The sequence below is a fragment of the Leucopleurus acutus genome (assembly GCF_964270905.1).
Source record: "Leucopleurus acutus genome assembly, chromosome: X".
In the NCBI taxonomy this organism is placed as follows: Eukaryota; Metazoa; Chordata; class Mammalia; order Artiodactyla; family Delphinidae; genus Leucopleurus; species Leucopleurus acutus.
This window is the reverse complement of record NC_139148.1, coordinates 76596308-76611012: the sequence shown is the minus strand read 5'-3', so window position 1 is coordinate 76611012 and position 14705 is coordinate 76596308. Positions and strand designations below refer to the sequence as shown.

General features: G+C 37.2%; 1 long non-coding RNA gene across 1 annotated transcript in view; it reads right to left on the bottom strand.

Annotated features, from left to right (window-relative positions):
- Window positions 1-13893, bottom strand: part of LOC309978779 — a 376201-nt gene extending 362308 nt beyond the window's left edge. The window contains exon 1 of the long non-coding RNA XR_014327143.1: window positions 13857-13893. This is a non-coding gene — a long non-coding RNA (uncharacterized lncRNA). The remainder of the gene's footprint in view (window positions 1-13856) is intronic.
- Between the last annotated feature and the right edge of the window lie 812 nt (window positions 13894-14705).

Below are 14705 nucleotides of genomic sequence, written 5' to 3'. Positions count from 1 at the left end.
TCTCTGCCATGTGAGGATACAGAGAGAAGTCAACATTTTGCAACCCACAATTGAGCCCTAACCAGAACCTGACTGTGCTGGCACCCTTGTCTCAGACTTCTAGGCTCCAGAACTGTGAGAAATAAATTGCTATTGTTTACCATCAGTTTATAGTATTTTGTTATAGCTGCCTGAGCTAAGGAAATAACTCTTCCAATATGACACAGCTGGTAGGCAATGTAATGTGAATTGAGTCCGAATCCATCTGATTCCAGACTCCTTGTGCATAGCCCAACATGCTTCTATGGTGGTAATTAGGATGAATTCACTAAATATACATCACATAAATACAAGCTCATTTCCTTATTAAGTTACACAAGTAGGTACAAATATAAATACATTTATTTCTGGACTCTAGCAATACATTTGACTGTTTCCTCTCATGATATTCCTGAAAATAAAAGATGTTGATTTACAAATATTAGCAAAGAGACGTAGACTTGGAACTACTGAACAATTTCATCTAGCAGATTTAAAGTAGTGTGTCCTTGGCCCTTTCCTCAAGAACACTCTTAGAGATTTGTATGGAAGCTATAAACCAGAAGTCATATGTTGATGTTACACAGGCTGAATCTGACCCTCATATATTGTTTCTTTGGCCTATGCAATATTTTTGAATATTTCGAATCTGTTCCTAAAGAGGATACACCTTATTAATGTGAACCTATTTCCCATAGAATAAAAGATGAAAATGTCTTTTACTCACATCTTTAGTCTCCCTTGCAGCAATGTTGTAGTTGCATGACCCAAGTTATATCAATCAGACATATGCCCTCTGTGTCTACCAGAAACTACTTATTTAATCAAATATGAAGCACTATGGCTTAAAAAGGCATACCAGTTTCTTGTACCATTAAGAAAGAAAAAAAAATGCTGCCAATTAAACAGTGCCACACAGTTGATTATAAAATGCATTGTGATTCCCTAGATGTTAAAAATGTGAAAAAATAGATGCCTTGGAATTAAGGTATTTGTGCTAAGAAACAAGGATTGGATAGTATCAAGTCAGCCAAATTGGAAGCAGTGGCAGTAGGTATATAATTTCCAGGGACAGCTGCTCCAGTTGCACATTAACATCTAGCATCAGGGATGTTCAGTGTCTAGAACCAATAATGGTGGCAAATGGTATCTGCAAGGGGATAGTTCCAAATGATTTAGGGCATTAAACTTTGCTGCTTAATGACTAAGCCAGATTCTTTAGACTTCCCAGATATCCTGTGACCTCTCCAATTTTTTGTGATTAAATAAATGTAATATTCAATTTTCCATTTCAACCATTTTCTAGTGCACCATTTAGTGTTTTCTAGCGTAGTCACAGTGTTGTGCAATCATCCTTACCTGTTATAAATCAAATTTATTAAGTTTAGATAACTTAAATTTCTTTAAATAAGAAATTACTTATTTCTTCTTCTTAAATAAGTTTAGATAAGAACGTTTTATATCTGGAAGAATTTTTGTTTCGTCTAGGGTATCCAATTGGTTAATATACAGTTTTCATAGTATTCTCTTATGATCCTTTTTATTTCTATAAGTTGGTAGTTGTGTTTCCTCTTTTGCTTCTGATTTTAGTACTTTGATTTTTTTCTTAGTCTTGTAAATTTTGTTGATTATTTTATAAAACCTAACTTTTAATTTTTGTTATTTTCTTTATTGTTTTATGGTTTCTCTTTTGTTTATCTACTCTCTAATCCTTACTACTTCCCACTTTCCACTAGCTTTGCATTTAGTTTGCTCTTCTTTTTCTACTTCTCTAAGGTGTATAGGTAGATTATTATTTTGAGATCTTGCTCCTTTTTTAAAAATGTAGGTATTTAAAGCTACAAATTTCCCTCAGACCATTGCTTTGCTGCATCTGTAGGTTTTGGTATATTATATTTTAATTTTTAATTTTTAAATTTTGTTTATTGAAGTATAGCTGATTTACAATATTGTGTTAGTTTCAGGTGTGCAGCAAAGTGAGTCTGTTATACATATACATATACATATATCCACTCTCTTTTAGATTATTTTCGCACATAGGCTGTTACCTATATGACAACCTATATGACATACCTCCCAATAGGAGTATTGTGTAGAAAGAGTTCCTATGCTATACAGTAGGTCCTTATTATTGATCTATTATATATATAGCAGTGTGTATATGTCAATCCCAATATTCCAGTTTATTCCTCCTCCCCACTTGCTTCCTGGTAACCATAAGGGTTTTTTCTACATCTCTAACTCTATTTCTGTTTTGTAGATAAGTTCATTGGTACCATTTTTAGATTCCACATATAAGTGATATCATATGATATTTGTCTTTCTCAGTCTGACTTACTTCACTGAGTATGACAATCTCTAGGTCCATCCATGTTGCTGCAAGTGGCATTCATTCTTTTTTATGGATGAGTAATATTCCATTGTATATATGTACCACATCTTCTTTATCCATTCTTCTGTTGAAGGACATTTAGGTTGCTTCCATGTGCTGGCTATTATAGATAGTTCTGTAATGAATATTGGGGTGCATGTATCTTTTCAAATTATAGTTTTCTCCAGATATATACCCAGGAGTGGGATTGCTGTATCATACAGAAGCTCTATTTTCAGTTTTTTAAGGAACATTCATGATGTTATCTATAGTGGCTATAAAAATTTACATTCCCACAAACAGTGTAGGAGGGTTCCCTTTACACCACACCCTCTCCAGAATTTATTGTTTGCAGATTTTTTGATGATGGTCATTCTGGCTGGTGTGAGGTGATACCTCATTACAGTTTTGATTTGCATTTCTCTAAATTAGTGATGTTGAGCATCTTTTCATGTGCCTCTTGGCCATCTGTATGTCTTCTCTGTAGAAATGTCTATTTAGATCTTCCCCCCATTTTTTGATTGGGTTGTTTTTTTTGTTTTTGTTTTTGTTTTTTTTGGATATTGAGCTGCCTGAGCTGTTTGTATATTTTGGAGATTTATGTCTATTAGTCACTATGTTTGCAAATATTTTCTCCCATTCTGAGGGTTGTCTCTTCATTTTGTTTATGGTTTCCTTTCTTGTGCAAAAGCTTTTAAGTTTAATTAGGCTCCTTGTGTTTATTTTTGTTTTTATTTTCATTACTCTAGGAGATGGATCTAAAAAGATCTTGCTATGAATTATGTGAGAGAGGGTTCTACCTATGTTTTCCTCTAGGTGTTTCATAAGATCATGCCTTACATTTAGGTCTTTAATCTATTTTGATGGTTTTTTTGTGTGTATGCTATTAGAGAGTGTTCTACTTTCATTCTTTTACATGTAACTGTCCAGTTTTCCCAGCACCACTTACTGAAGAGACTGTCTTTTCTCCATTGTATATTCTTGCCTCCTTTGTCATAGATTAGCTGATCATAGGTGCATGGGTTTTTCTCCATATTTTCTACCTATTCCATTAAACATATTTCTATGTTTTTGTGCCAGTACCATACTGTTTTGATGACTTTAGCTTTGTATTATAGTCAGAAGTCAGGAAGCCTGAAACGTCCAGCTCCATTTTTCTTTCTTAAGATTGCTTTAGTTATTCAGGGTCTTTGGTGTATCCATAAAAATTGTAAAAATTTTTGATCTAATACTATGAAAAATTCTATTGTTAATTTGTTAGGGATTGCATTGAATCTGTAGATTACTCTGGGTAGTATAGAAATTATGACATTGATTCTTTCAGTCCAAGGACATGGTGTATCGCTCCATCGTGTCTGTGTCATCTTTGATTTCTTTGATCAGTATCTTATAGTTTTCTGAGCACAGGTTTTTGTCTCCTTAGGTAGGTTTATTCCTAGGTATTTTATTTTTTTGATGTGATGGTAAATGGGATGGTTTCCTTAATTTATCTTTCTGATCTTTTGTTGTTAGTGTATAAGAATGCAGGAGACTTCTGTGTATTAATTTTGTATCCTGCTACTTAACCAAATTTATCGATGAGCTCCAGTATTTTTCTGGTGACATCTTTAGAATTTTCTATGTGTAGTATCATGTCAACTGCAAACAGTGACAATTTTACATCTTTTTTCCAGTTTGGATTCCTTTTATTTCTTTTTCTTCTCTAATTGCAGAGGCTAGGACTTCCAAGACTATGTTGAATAAAAGTGAAGAGAGTGGATATCCTTGTCTTGTTCCTGATCTTAGAGGTATTAATTTCAGTTTTTCATCATTGGGAATGATGTCTTCTGTGGGTTTGTCATATATGGCCTTTATTATGTTGAGGTAGTTTCTCTCTATGCCCAAATTCTAGAGTCTTTTTTATCATAAATGGGCATTGAATTTTGTCAATAGATTTTTCTGCCTCTATTGAGATGATCATATGTTTTTTATTCTTCAGTGTGTAATGTGGTATATCACACTGATTGATCTATGTATGCTGAAGAATGCTTGCATCCCTGAGATAAATCCCACTTGATCATGGTGTATGATCCTTTTAATGCGTTGTTGTATTCTGCTTGCTAATATTTTGTCGAGGATGTTTGCATCTATATTCAGCAGTGATATTGGCCAGTAATTTTCTATTTTGCAATATCTTTACCTGGTTTCGGTATCAGGGTGATGGCAGCCTCATAGAATGAGTTTGGGAGTGTTCCTTCCTCTGCAATATTTGGTAATATTTTCAGAACGATAGGTGTTAACTCTTCTCTAAAGGTTTGAGAGAATTCATCTGTGAAGCCATCTTGTCCCGGAATTTGTTTGTTGGAAGTTCCTTAATCACAGTTTCAATGTCATTACTTGTGATTGGTCTATTAATATTTTCTATTTCTTCCTGGTTCAGTCCTGTAAGGTTGTATTTTTCTAAGAATTTGTCCATTTCTTGTCGGTTGTCCATTTTATTGATGTATAGTTGCTTGTAGTAGTATCTTATGATCCTTTGTATTTCTCTGGTGTCAGTATTAACCTCTACTTTTTCATTTCTAATTTTATTGATTTGAGTCCTCTCCCCTTTTCCTTGATGAATCTGGCTAAAAGTTTATCAATTTTGTTTATCTTTTCTAGTCTTTTCTTCATCCCTATTTCATTTCTGCTCTAACTTTATGATTTCTTTCCTTCTACTAACTTTGGCTTTTGTATATTCTTCTTTCTTTAGTTGCTTTAGGTGCAAGGTTAGGTTGTTTATTTGAGATTTATCTTTCATGAGGTAAGATTGTATTGCTATAAACTTTCCTCTTAGAACTGCTTTTGCTGAGTCCCATAGGTTTTGGATTGTCCTGTTTTTGTTGTCATTTGTCTCTAGGTATTTTTTGATTTCCTCTTTGATTTCTTCAGTGATCTCTTGGTTGTTTAGTAACATTGTTTAGCCTCCATGTGTTTGCGTTTTTTACAGTTTTCTTTTTTTTTCTGTAACTGATTTCTAATCTCAGCATTGTGTTTGGAAAAGAAGCTTGATATGATTTCAAATTTCTAAAATTTTCCAAGGCTTGATTTTTGGTCCAACATGTGATCCTGGAGAACATTCCATGTGCACTTGAGAAGAAAGTGTATTCTGCTACTTTCAGATGGAATGTCCTATAGATATCAATTAAGTCTATCTGGTCTAATGTGTAATTTAAGGCTTGTGTTTCCTTATGAATTTTCTATCTGGATGATCTCTCTATTGGTGTTAATGGAGTATTAAAGACCCCAACTATTAATGTGTTACTGTCAATTTCCACTATGGATGTTAACATTTGCCTTATGTATTGAGATGCTCCTATGTTGGGTGAATAAATATCTATAGTTGTTATATCTTCTTCTTGGATTGATCCTTTGATTATTATGTAGTGTCCTTCCTTGTGTCTTGTAATAGTCTTTAATTTGAAGTCTATTTTGGGCTTCCCTGGTGGCACAGTGGTTGAGAGTCCACCTGCCGATGCAGGGGACACGGGTTCATGCCCCGGTCTGGGAAGATCCCACGTGCCACGGAGTGGCTGGGCCTGTGAGCCATGGCTGCTGAGCCTGCACATCTGGAGCCTATGCTCTGCAGTGGGAGAGACCACAACAGTGGGAGGCCCGTGTACCACAAAAAAGTAAATAAATAAATAAATAAAGTCTACTTTATCTGATATGAGTATTGCTACTGCAGCTTTCTTTTGATTTCCATTTGCATGGAATGTCTTTTTCCATCCCCTCACTTTCAGTCTGTATGTTTCCCTAGATCTAAGGTGTCTCTTATAGACAGCATATATATGGGTCTTTTTTTTTATCCATTTAGCCAGTTTATGTCGACTGGTTGAAGCATTTAATCCATGTACATTTAAGGTAATTATTGATATATATGTTCCTATTGCCATTTTTAAAAATTGTTTTGGGCTTGTTTTTGTAGGTCATTTTTCTTCCCTTCCTGTTTTGTTCTTTTCTCTTGTGGTTTGATGACCATCTTTAGTGTTGGGTTTGTGTTTCTTTTACTTTTGTGTGTGTGTGTGTCTATTATAGTTGGGGTTTGCTGTTCCCATGAGGTTTTGATATAGCAGTCTATATATGTGAAAGGTTGTTTTAAGTTGCTGGTCTCTTTCCCATCCACAGAAGTTCCTTTAGCATTTGTTGCAAAGCTGGTTTGGTGGTGCTGAATTCTCTTAGCTTTTGCTTATCTGTAAAGCTTTTAATTCCTCTGTTGAATCTGAATGATAGCCTTTCAGGGTAGAGTATTCTTTGTTGTAGGTTTCTCCCTTTCATCACTTGAAATGTATAGTGCCACTCCCTTCTGGCCTACAGAGTTTCTGCTGACAAATCAGCTGATAAACTTATAGGCGTTTGCTTGTATGTTATTTGTTATTCACATGTTGCTTTTAATTTTTTTTTTGTCTTTAATTTTTGTCAGTTGATTAATATATGTCTCAGTGTGTTCCTCCATGTGTTCGTCCTGTATGGGATTCTCTGTGCTTCCTGGACTTGAGTGTTTCCTTTCTCATGTTAGGGAAGTTTTCAGCTATAATATCTTCAAATATGTTTTCAGACCCTTTTTCTCTTCTCTTTCTGGGACCCTTATAATGCAAATATTGGGGTGTTTAATATTTTTCCAGAGGTCTATGAGACTGTCCTCATTTCTTTTCATTCTTTTTTCTTTATTCTGTTCTGTGGCAGTGATTTCCACCACTCTGTCTTCCAGTCACTTATATGTTCTTCTACCTCAGTTATTCTGCTATTGATTCTTTGTAGTGTATTTTTTTTTCATTAATTGCATTGTTCATCTCTGTTTGTACTTCAAATCTTCTAGCTCCTCAATAAACTTTTTTTTTCTATCTTCTCAATCTGTACTTCCATTCTTTTTCCAAGATTTTGGGTCATCTTTATTATCATTACTCTGAAGTCTTTTTCAGGTAGATCGCCTATCTCCTTTTCATTTAGTTGTTCTTGTGGGTTCTTATCTTGTTCCTTTGTTTGCAACATATTTCTCTGTCATCTCATTTTGTCTAACTTTCTGTGTTTGTGGTCTCCTTTCCACAGGCTGAAGGATGATAATTTCTCTTGCTTCTGCTGTCTGGCTCATGGTGAGTGAGTTTAGTTCATGGGTTTGTGCAGGCTTCCTGGTGGGAGGGACTGGTGGCTGCCCTCTTGTGGGTGAGCTGGCCAGTTGTAAGGTCCCTGGAGCTCAGCTGTGGTTTCAGCTCCAACTCTGAGTGTGGGCAACCCACAGGGGTCTGCTTCTGAAGTTGCCTAAGAACACATGAGTCAGCCCTGGTGAAGAGGGGGCATGGAGGCTGTGGCAGCCAGTGTCATGGGAGCCCCAGCAGCAATGGGGCATGTGGGGGAGCCAATGGCTTTGGGCATGAGAGAGACATTCATGGCAGCAATGGAGCACTTGGGGGAGCTGGCACCTATAGGCACAAGAGATCCAGCCCCAGCAGGGGCCCTTCCTGGTGCCCAGGGATGCAGCAGCTGGAGCATGGAGAGACAGGCTATAATGGAGACCTTGCCCTTTGTGCATCACTCAACATTGGTGCTACGCTTCTATGGTTTCCTCCACAAGCATTCCTGGTTTCATATTCCCTCACTCCTATCCCCTCAGGCTGTCTACTCACAGCCAACAGCAATCCTCTCCCTAGGTTTGCTCTCCAAATCCCATGTTCCAGCACCCAGCACCCATCAGCATTGGTGGACACCTGTCTCAGGCAGTGGCATGCCTGGCTGTGGCACAGACCATCTGTGAAGGTCTCCCTTTGTCCTGCTTGTCACACACTGGTTGGTGTGCTCTCCTCCAATACCCCTGAAGCTCCCCTTCTGTTCCAGCTGACCTCCCCACTGGTGAGAGGGTTTTCCTGGATGCGGGAACCTCTCCTCTCCTTCAGCTCCCCCCCCAAGGAGTACAAGTCCTATCCCACTTACTCTCCTATTTTCCTTTCTTCTTTCTTTCATCCTACCCTCTTATGCAGGAAAGTTTCTTGTCCTTTTAGGTGTCTGAGGTCCTCTGCTAGTGTTCAGCCAGTGCTCTGTGAGAATTGTTTCATTTGTAGATGTATTCTTGATGCATTTGTAGGGATAAATGAATTCCACATCCTCCTACTCCTTGGCCTTCTTGACCATCCTGTTTTCTGTAGTTCTTATATGAATTTTGTTCCTCAGTTCCTCCATTAGTGTTTTTGTTTTGTCTTTTTTTAGTATTTAGTTGATTTTTTGTAGTGCACTACTTTGATTCCTTTCTTGTTTTCTTTTCTGTATATTTTTAGTTACTTTATTAAAGATTGTTTTGAGGATTAAAATGAACATATTAAACTTATAACAACCTAATTTGAATAATACAAATTTGGTTTCAATAATACACAAACTCTCTGCTCCTAAATATCCACACCACCCCTTGTATTGTCAAGATTATGTTTTTATACATTGTGTGCTCATTAACATAGATTTATAATTATTGTTTACCCATTTGTCATTTAAATCATAAGGGAAAGAAGAGGAATTAAAAACCAAAAGTACAATAACACTGGCTTTATATTTTCCTGTGTATTTACTTTCATTTTTTTTTATTTTATCATATGGCTTCAAGTTACTTTAGTGTCCTTTCTTTAGAGCCTGAAGGATTCCTCTTCACATTTCTTGTATGGCAGATCTACTAGTAACAAACTCCCTTAGCTTTTGTTTATTTATCTGGAAATGTCTTTATTTCTCCTTCAGTCTTGAAGAATATAATTTTTTCAGATATAGAATCCTTGGATGGTTCCTTTTTTTTTTTTCTTATAACACTTTAAATATGTCATCTTAATGCCTGCTGGACTATTTGGTTTCAGATAAGAAATCAGCTGTCTATCTTATTGAGGTTTATTGTATGTGATAAGTCACTTTTCTTTTGCTGCTTTAAAGATTCTTTTTGTATTTTGATGATATAACTATAAAATATCTTGGTGTAGATCTTTCTGAGTTTATGCTGTTTGGAATTATTTGAGTTTCTTGGATGTGTAGATATATTTCTTTCAGCAAATTTGCAATGTTTCAGCCATTATTACTTCAAATATTCTTTCTGTGAAAAGAAAGTTTTGCTTTCTAATGTTTTAATTTTGGTGAAGTCAAATGTATCTATTTTCTTCCTGTTACCTGTGCTTTGTTTTCATATTCAATAATCTCTTGTCAATTTAAAGGTCAAGAATATTTGCCCTTAAGCATTTGTAGCTTTCAATCTTAAATTTGGGGTTTTGAGATGACTTTTGTTTATAATGTAAGGTTAGGGTTACTTTACTTTATCTCAGTATAGTCCAAAAATGTGGCTATCAAATTGTGGTATTAGGACAGGCAGCATCAGCATTACAAGGAAACTTCTTACTTTCCCAAATTCTCGGGCCCTACTCCATGCTACTAATCAGATACTCGGTTGTGGGGTACAAGAATATGTGTTTTAATAGCCCCCCAAGTGATATTTTTGATAAAAAATTTGAAAACCATTGGCCCTTTGGTTCACTGGTTTACCACAAAGAGAAAGAAAAACATGATGTTAACTTAGATTGCAGTTATTCTATATGAATTTCAGCATAAGTCATATTCCAAATAATTTTGCCTTACACTAGAGAATGTGAACAATATAGTAAATTTCACTTACAAAGAAAACTTCAAGAAAGTTCCTAGCTGAGCTAATAAAGAGGTCTTAGTGGTATGTCTTAATGTAGATTATCAATTTAAATTCAGGTATGCCTTTACCAACAAAAGGTAGGAAGGAGAAGTTGTTTCACTGCAAACTCTTAAGATGCAAACTTTAAAAAAAATATGATTCCATGTGTTAATTAACATCTTTAAACAATACCTTTTGATTACATGTTATTTTGCACATATTTAGAGAGTGCATTTTAACAGGTATAGAAAATCAATATTTTTATCTACAAATAGTGTATGTCACACACATAACCTTCAGAATTAGCACAGACTGGAACAGAAAATTATTAGTCTATAGCAACACCTAAGTGATGACTCATTTCCAGTAATAATATACTTCTGACATGCATGACCTCTTAATTAATACTGATGTTATAGGTTCTAAATTATTTTCAATATCAGTGGATTAAATCTTATATTAAATAGAGTTATATGAAATATAAATAAGTTTATTAATGTTGATGATTTGCAAATTCCCAGAAAAAAACTCTATTTCAGAGTACCAAAAATTGGCATAGAGGAATATAAATTCTGACCTTTTTTTTAATCCTTGAATCATTTATTTAATGGAAATCAAAAAAAAATCATTGTCCCCAGAGTGACAAATGACATGGTTTAGGTTATTTAATAAGTTATAGACATTAGTATTGGTAAATGTTATCAGTCTATCATTGATATTTTCCTTTCTGATTCTTAAGAGAAAGGTAGAAGACATTATGACACTATAAAAGTTCAAGAATAATACAAGTAAACTTGCAAGACACATTTCTTAGAATAAATAATATTACATTTCATCAGTTCTAATCTAAGGGAAAAGTACATGAAATTCACAGTCAAGAGCTTAGCATAGAATACTCCTCAGACTTTACTGTTTTTTCCTCAGAATGTGATTTTTCACTTCCCTATAGTCTTTGAGTAATTATTCATCTTCCTGCATTAAATAGAACTTGGAGAATTATCTTGATAATTTAAACAACATAAATAATTTGCCTTAAGACTTTTTATATGAACACAATCATTGTCTGAAAAACTCAAATAAAAGCCTATATCCTGTACATTTGATTGTAAACATATTTTATTGAGGATAATCTAGGTGTCTCAACAGCTGTAAAGAACCAGGTGTAATATGAAACTCATGAAGGATTTTGACACTTTTATTAACAAAATTTCTGATCCATTATTTCCTCTTGTGAATAAAATAATGCATCTTTATAAAGTTTCTAAAAATATCAACGTGGAAAGGACACCACTACAGATATTAAATTGACCATCAATTTTCTTATACTTTGTAAGATAATTTCCTTTGTTTATGAACTTACTAGCTAAGCTTCTGAGAGATATAGTTAATGATAGATTAAGGCTGGGCTATATCTTGAATTTCTTAAGTCAATTTCTTGTTTTTATTCAAAACAGAATTATTTATTCAGTAGGTGAGTATAGACTTAAACTCCAGCCATGATACAGTAACAGGGACCAGGTTTATTCTTTCACCTTAAACAAGTAGAAAACAGGACAACATATATTAAATAATGGTTTTCAAACATTGAAAAACAGACATCATAGAAGAACGATTCCTGAGAGAAGAGAAAAAATGAGATGAACTTTATTATTGCCTCAGGTTGCTGTGTAGAGAGAACTCTTAATGTGCAGCACAGGGAGGGGAACTCAAATAAAGACCAATGGTATAACTCCACTGAAGAGGCAAAGTTCAGTGTTCAGTGAATCCAGGAGGTTTAAATTCATTGCAAAATACCCAAGAAGAGGAGGTGACACTTAAAGAATTCTCCAGGAATTTGTAGAGGGGTTTCTTAAAGTCTGTCTGTGGCTGATTCACAACTGGGTAGAGGAAAGTACCTGAAGATCAGGAAATAACCATGGCAAAAGAGTAGGTTGAAAAATTCCTGAAGCTAACACAAAGCTTGTAATAGTTTGTATTCCTGCCAGAGAGAATGGAAAAAAGCTCTTAATATACAGCACTTCAGGTAAAGTCTTCAAAAAGTGTATTAACCTTATTAGTGGGCTAACTTAGAAATAGAATAAAGGATGCTCTGAACCTGCCATAACTAAACTTAAAATCAAACCTCAGGCCAGAGGGGAAGATGGCGGAAGAGTAAGACACAGAGGTCACCTTCCTCCCCACAGATACACCAGAAAAACATCTACACGTGGAACAATTCCTACAGAGCACCTACTGAATGCTGGCAGAAGACCTCAGACCTCCCAAAAGGCAAGAAACTCCCCACGTACCTGGGTAGGGCAAAAGAAAAAAAGAAAAAACAGAGACAAAAGAATAGGGATGGGACCTGCACCAGTGGGAGGGAGCTGTGAAGGAGGAAAGGTTTCCACACACTAGGAAGCCCCTTTGCGGGTGGAGACTGCGGGTGGCGGAGCGGGGAGCTCCGGAGCCACAGAGGAGAGCACAGCAACAGGGGCGTGGAGGGCAAAGTGGGGAGATTCCCGCAAAGAGGATCGGTGCCGACTGGCACTCACCAGCCCGCCGGGGCAGGCGGGGCTGCGAGCTGAGTCTCAGGCTTTGATCGGAGCCCAGGGAGAGGACTGGGGTTGGCTGTGTGAACACAGACTGAAGGGATTAGAGTGCCACGGCTAGCCGGGAGGGAGTCCGGGAAGAGGTCTGGAGCTGCCGAAGAGGCAAAAGACTTTTGCTTCCCTTTTTGTTTCCTGGTGTGCGAGGAGAGGGGATTAAGAACGCTGCTTAAAGGAACTCAAGAGACGGGCGCGAGCCGCGGCTAACAGCGCAGACCCCAGAGATGGGCAGGAGATGCTAAGGCTGCTGCGGCAGCCACCAAGGGGCATGTGTGTGAGCACAGGTCACTATCCACACCCCTCTTCCAGGGAACCTGTGCAGCCCGCTACTGCCAGGTTCCCGGGATCCAGGGACAACTTTCCTGGGAGAACACAAGGCGGGCCTCACACAGGTGCAACGTCACGCCGGCCTCTGCCACCGCAGGCTTGCCCCGAACTCTGTGCCCCTCCCTTTCCCCAGCCTGAGTGAGCCAGAGTCCCTGAGGCAGCTGCTACTTTAACCCGGTCCTTTCTGAGCGAAACACAGACGCCCTCCAGCGACCTACATGCAGAGGCGGGGCCAAATTCAAAGCTGAGGCCCTGGGAGCTGTGAGAACAATGAAGGGAAAGGGAAATCTCTCCCAGAAGCCTCAGAAGCAGTGAATTAAAGCTCCACAATCAACCGCATGTACCCAGTATCTGTGGAATACATGAATAGACAACGAATCATCCCAAATTGAGAAGGTGGACTTTGAGAGCAAGATTTATGATTTTTTGCCCTTTTTCTTTTTTTGTGAGTGTGTATGTGTATGCCTCCATGTGAGATTTTGTCTGTACAGCTTTGCTTCCTCCATTTGGCCTAAGGTTCTATCCGTCCATTTTTCTTTTTTTAATTATTTTTCTAAATAATTATTCTTTAATTTAATAACTTTATTACATTTTACTTTATTTTATTTAACTTTATCTTTTTTCTTTCTATCTTTTTTCCTTCCTTCCCTTCTTCCTTCCTTCCTTCCTCCCACTGTCACTCCCTCCCTCCCTCCTTTCATTCCTTCCTTCTTTCCTTCTTTTCTTCTTTCTTTCTTTCTTTCTTTCTCTCTTTCTTTCTTTCTTCCTTCTTCCTTCCTTCCTTTGTTCCTTCCTTCCTTCTCTCCTTCCATCCTTCCTTTTTTCTTTCTTTCTTTCCTTCTTTTTTGCTTTCTTGCTTTCCTTCTTCCTATATCTACTAATACTTTCTCTCTACTTTTTCTCCCTTTTATTCTGAGCTGTGTGGATGAAAGGCTCTTGGTGCTGCAGTCAGGAGTCAGTGCTCTGCCTCTGAGGTGGGAGAGCCAACTTCAGGACACTGGTCAACAAGAGACTTCCCAGTTCCACATAATATCAAATGGTGAAAATCTCCCAGAGATCTCCATCTCAACACGAGCACCGAGGTTCACTCAACGACCAGCAAGCTACATTGCTGGAAACCTTATGCCAAACAACTAGCAAAACAGGAACACAACCTCGCCCATTAGCAGAGAAGCTGCCTAAAATCATAATAAGTCAACAAACACCCCAAACCACACCACAAGAAGTGGAACGCCCACCAGAGAGACAAGATCCAGGCTGATCCACCAGAACACAGGCAATAGTCCCCTCCATCAGGAAGCCTACAAAACCCACTGAACGAACCTTAGCCACTGGGGACAGACATCAAAAACAATGGGAACTACGAACCTGCAGCCTACAAAAAGAACACCCTAAACCCAGTAAGATAAGCAAAATGAGAAGACAGAAAAACACACAGCAGATAAAGGAGCAAGATAAAAACCCACCAGACCTAACAAATGAAGAGGAAATAGGCAGTCTACCTGAAAAAGAATTCAGAATAATGATAGTAAGGATGATCCAAAATCTTGGAAATAGAATAGACAAAATGCAAGAAACAGTTAACAAGGACATAGAAGAAATAAAGTTAAAACAAGCAATGATGAACAACACAATAAATGAAATTAAAAGTACTCTAGATGGGATCAATAGCAGAATAACTGAGGCAGAAGAACGGATAAGTGACCTGGAAGATAAAATAGTGGAAATAACTACTGCAGAGCAG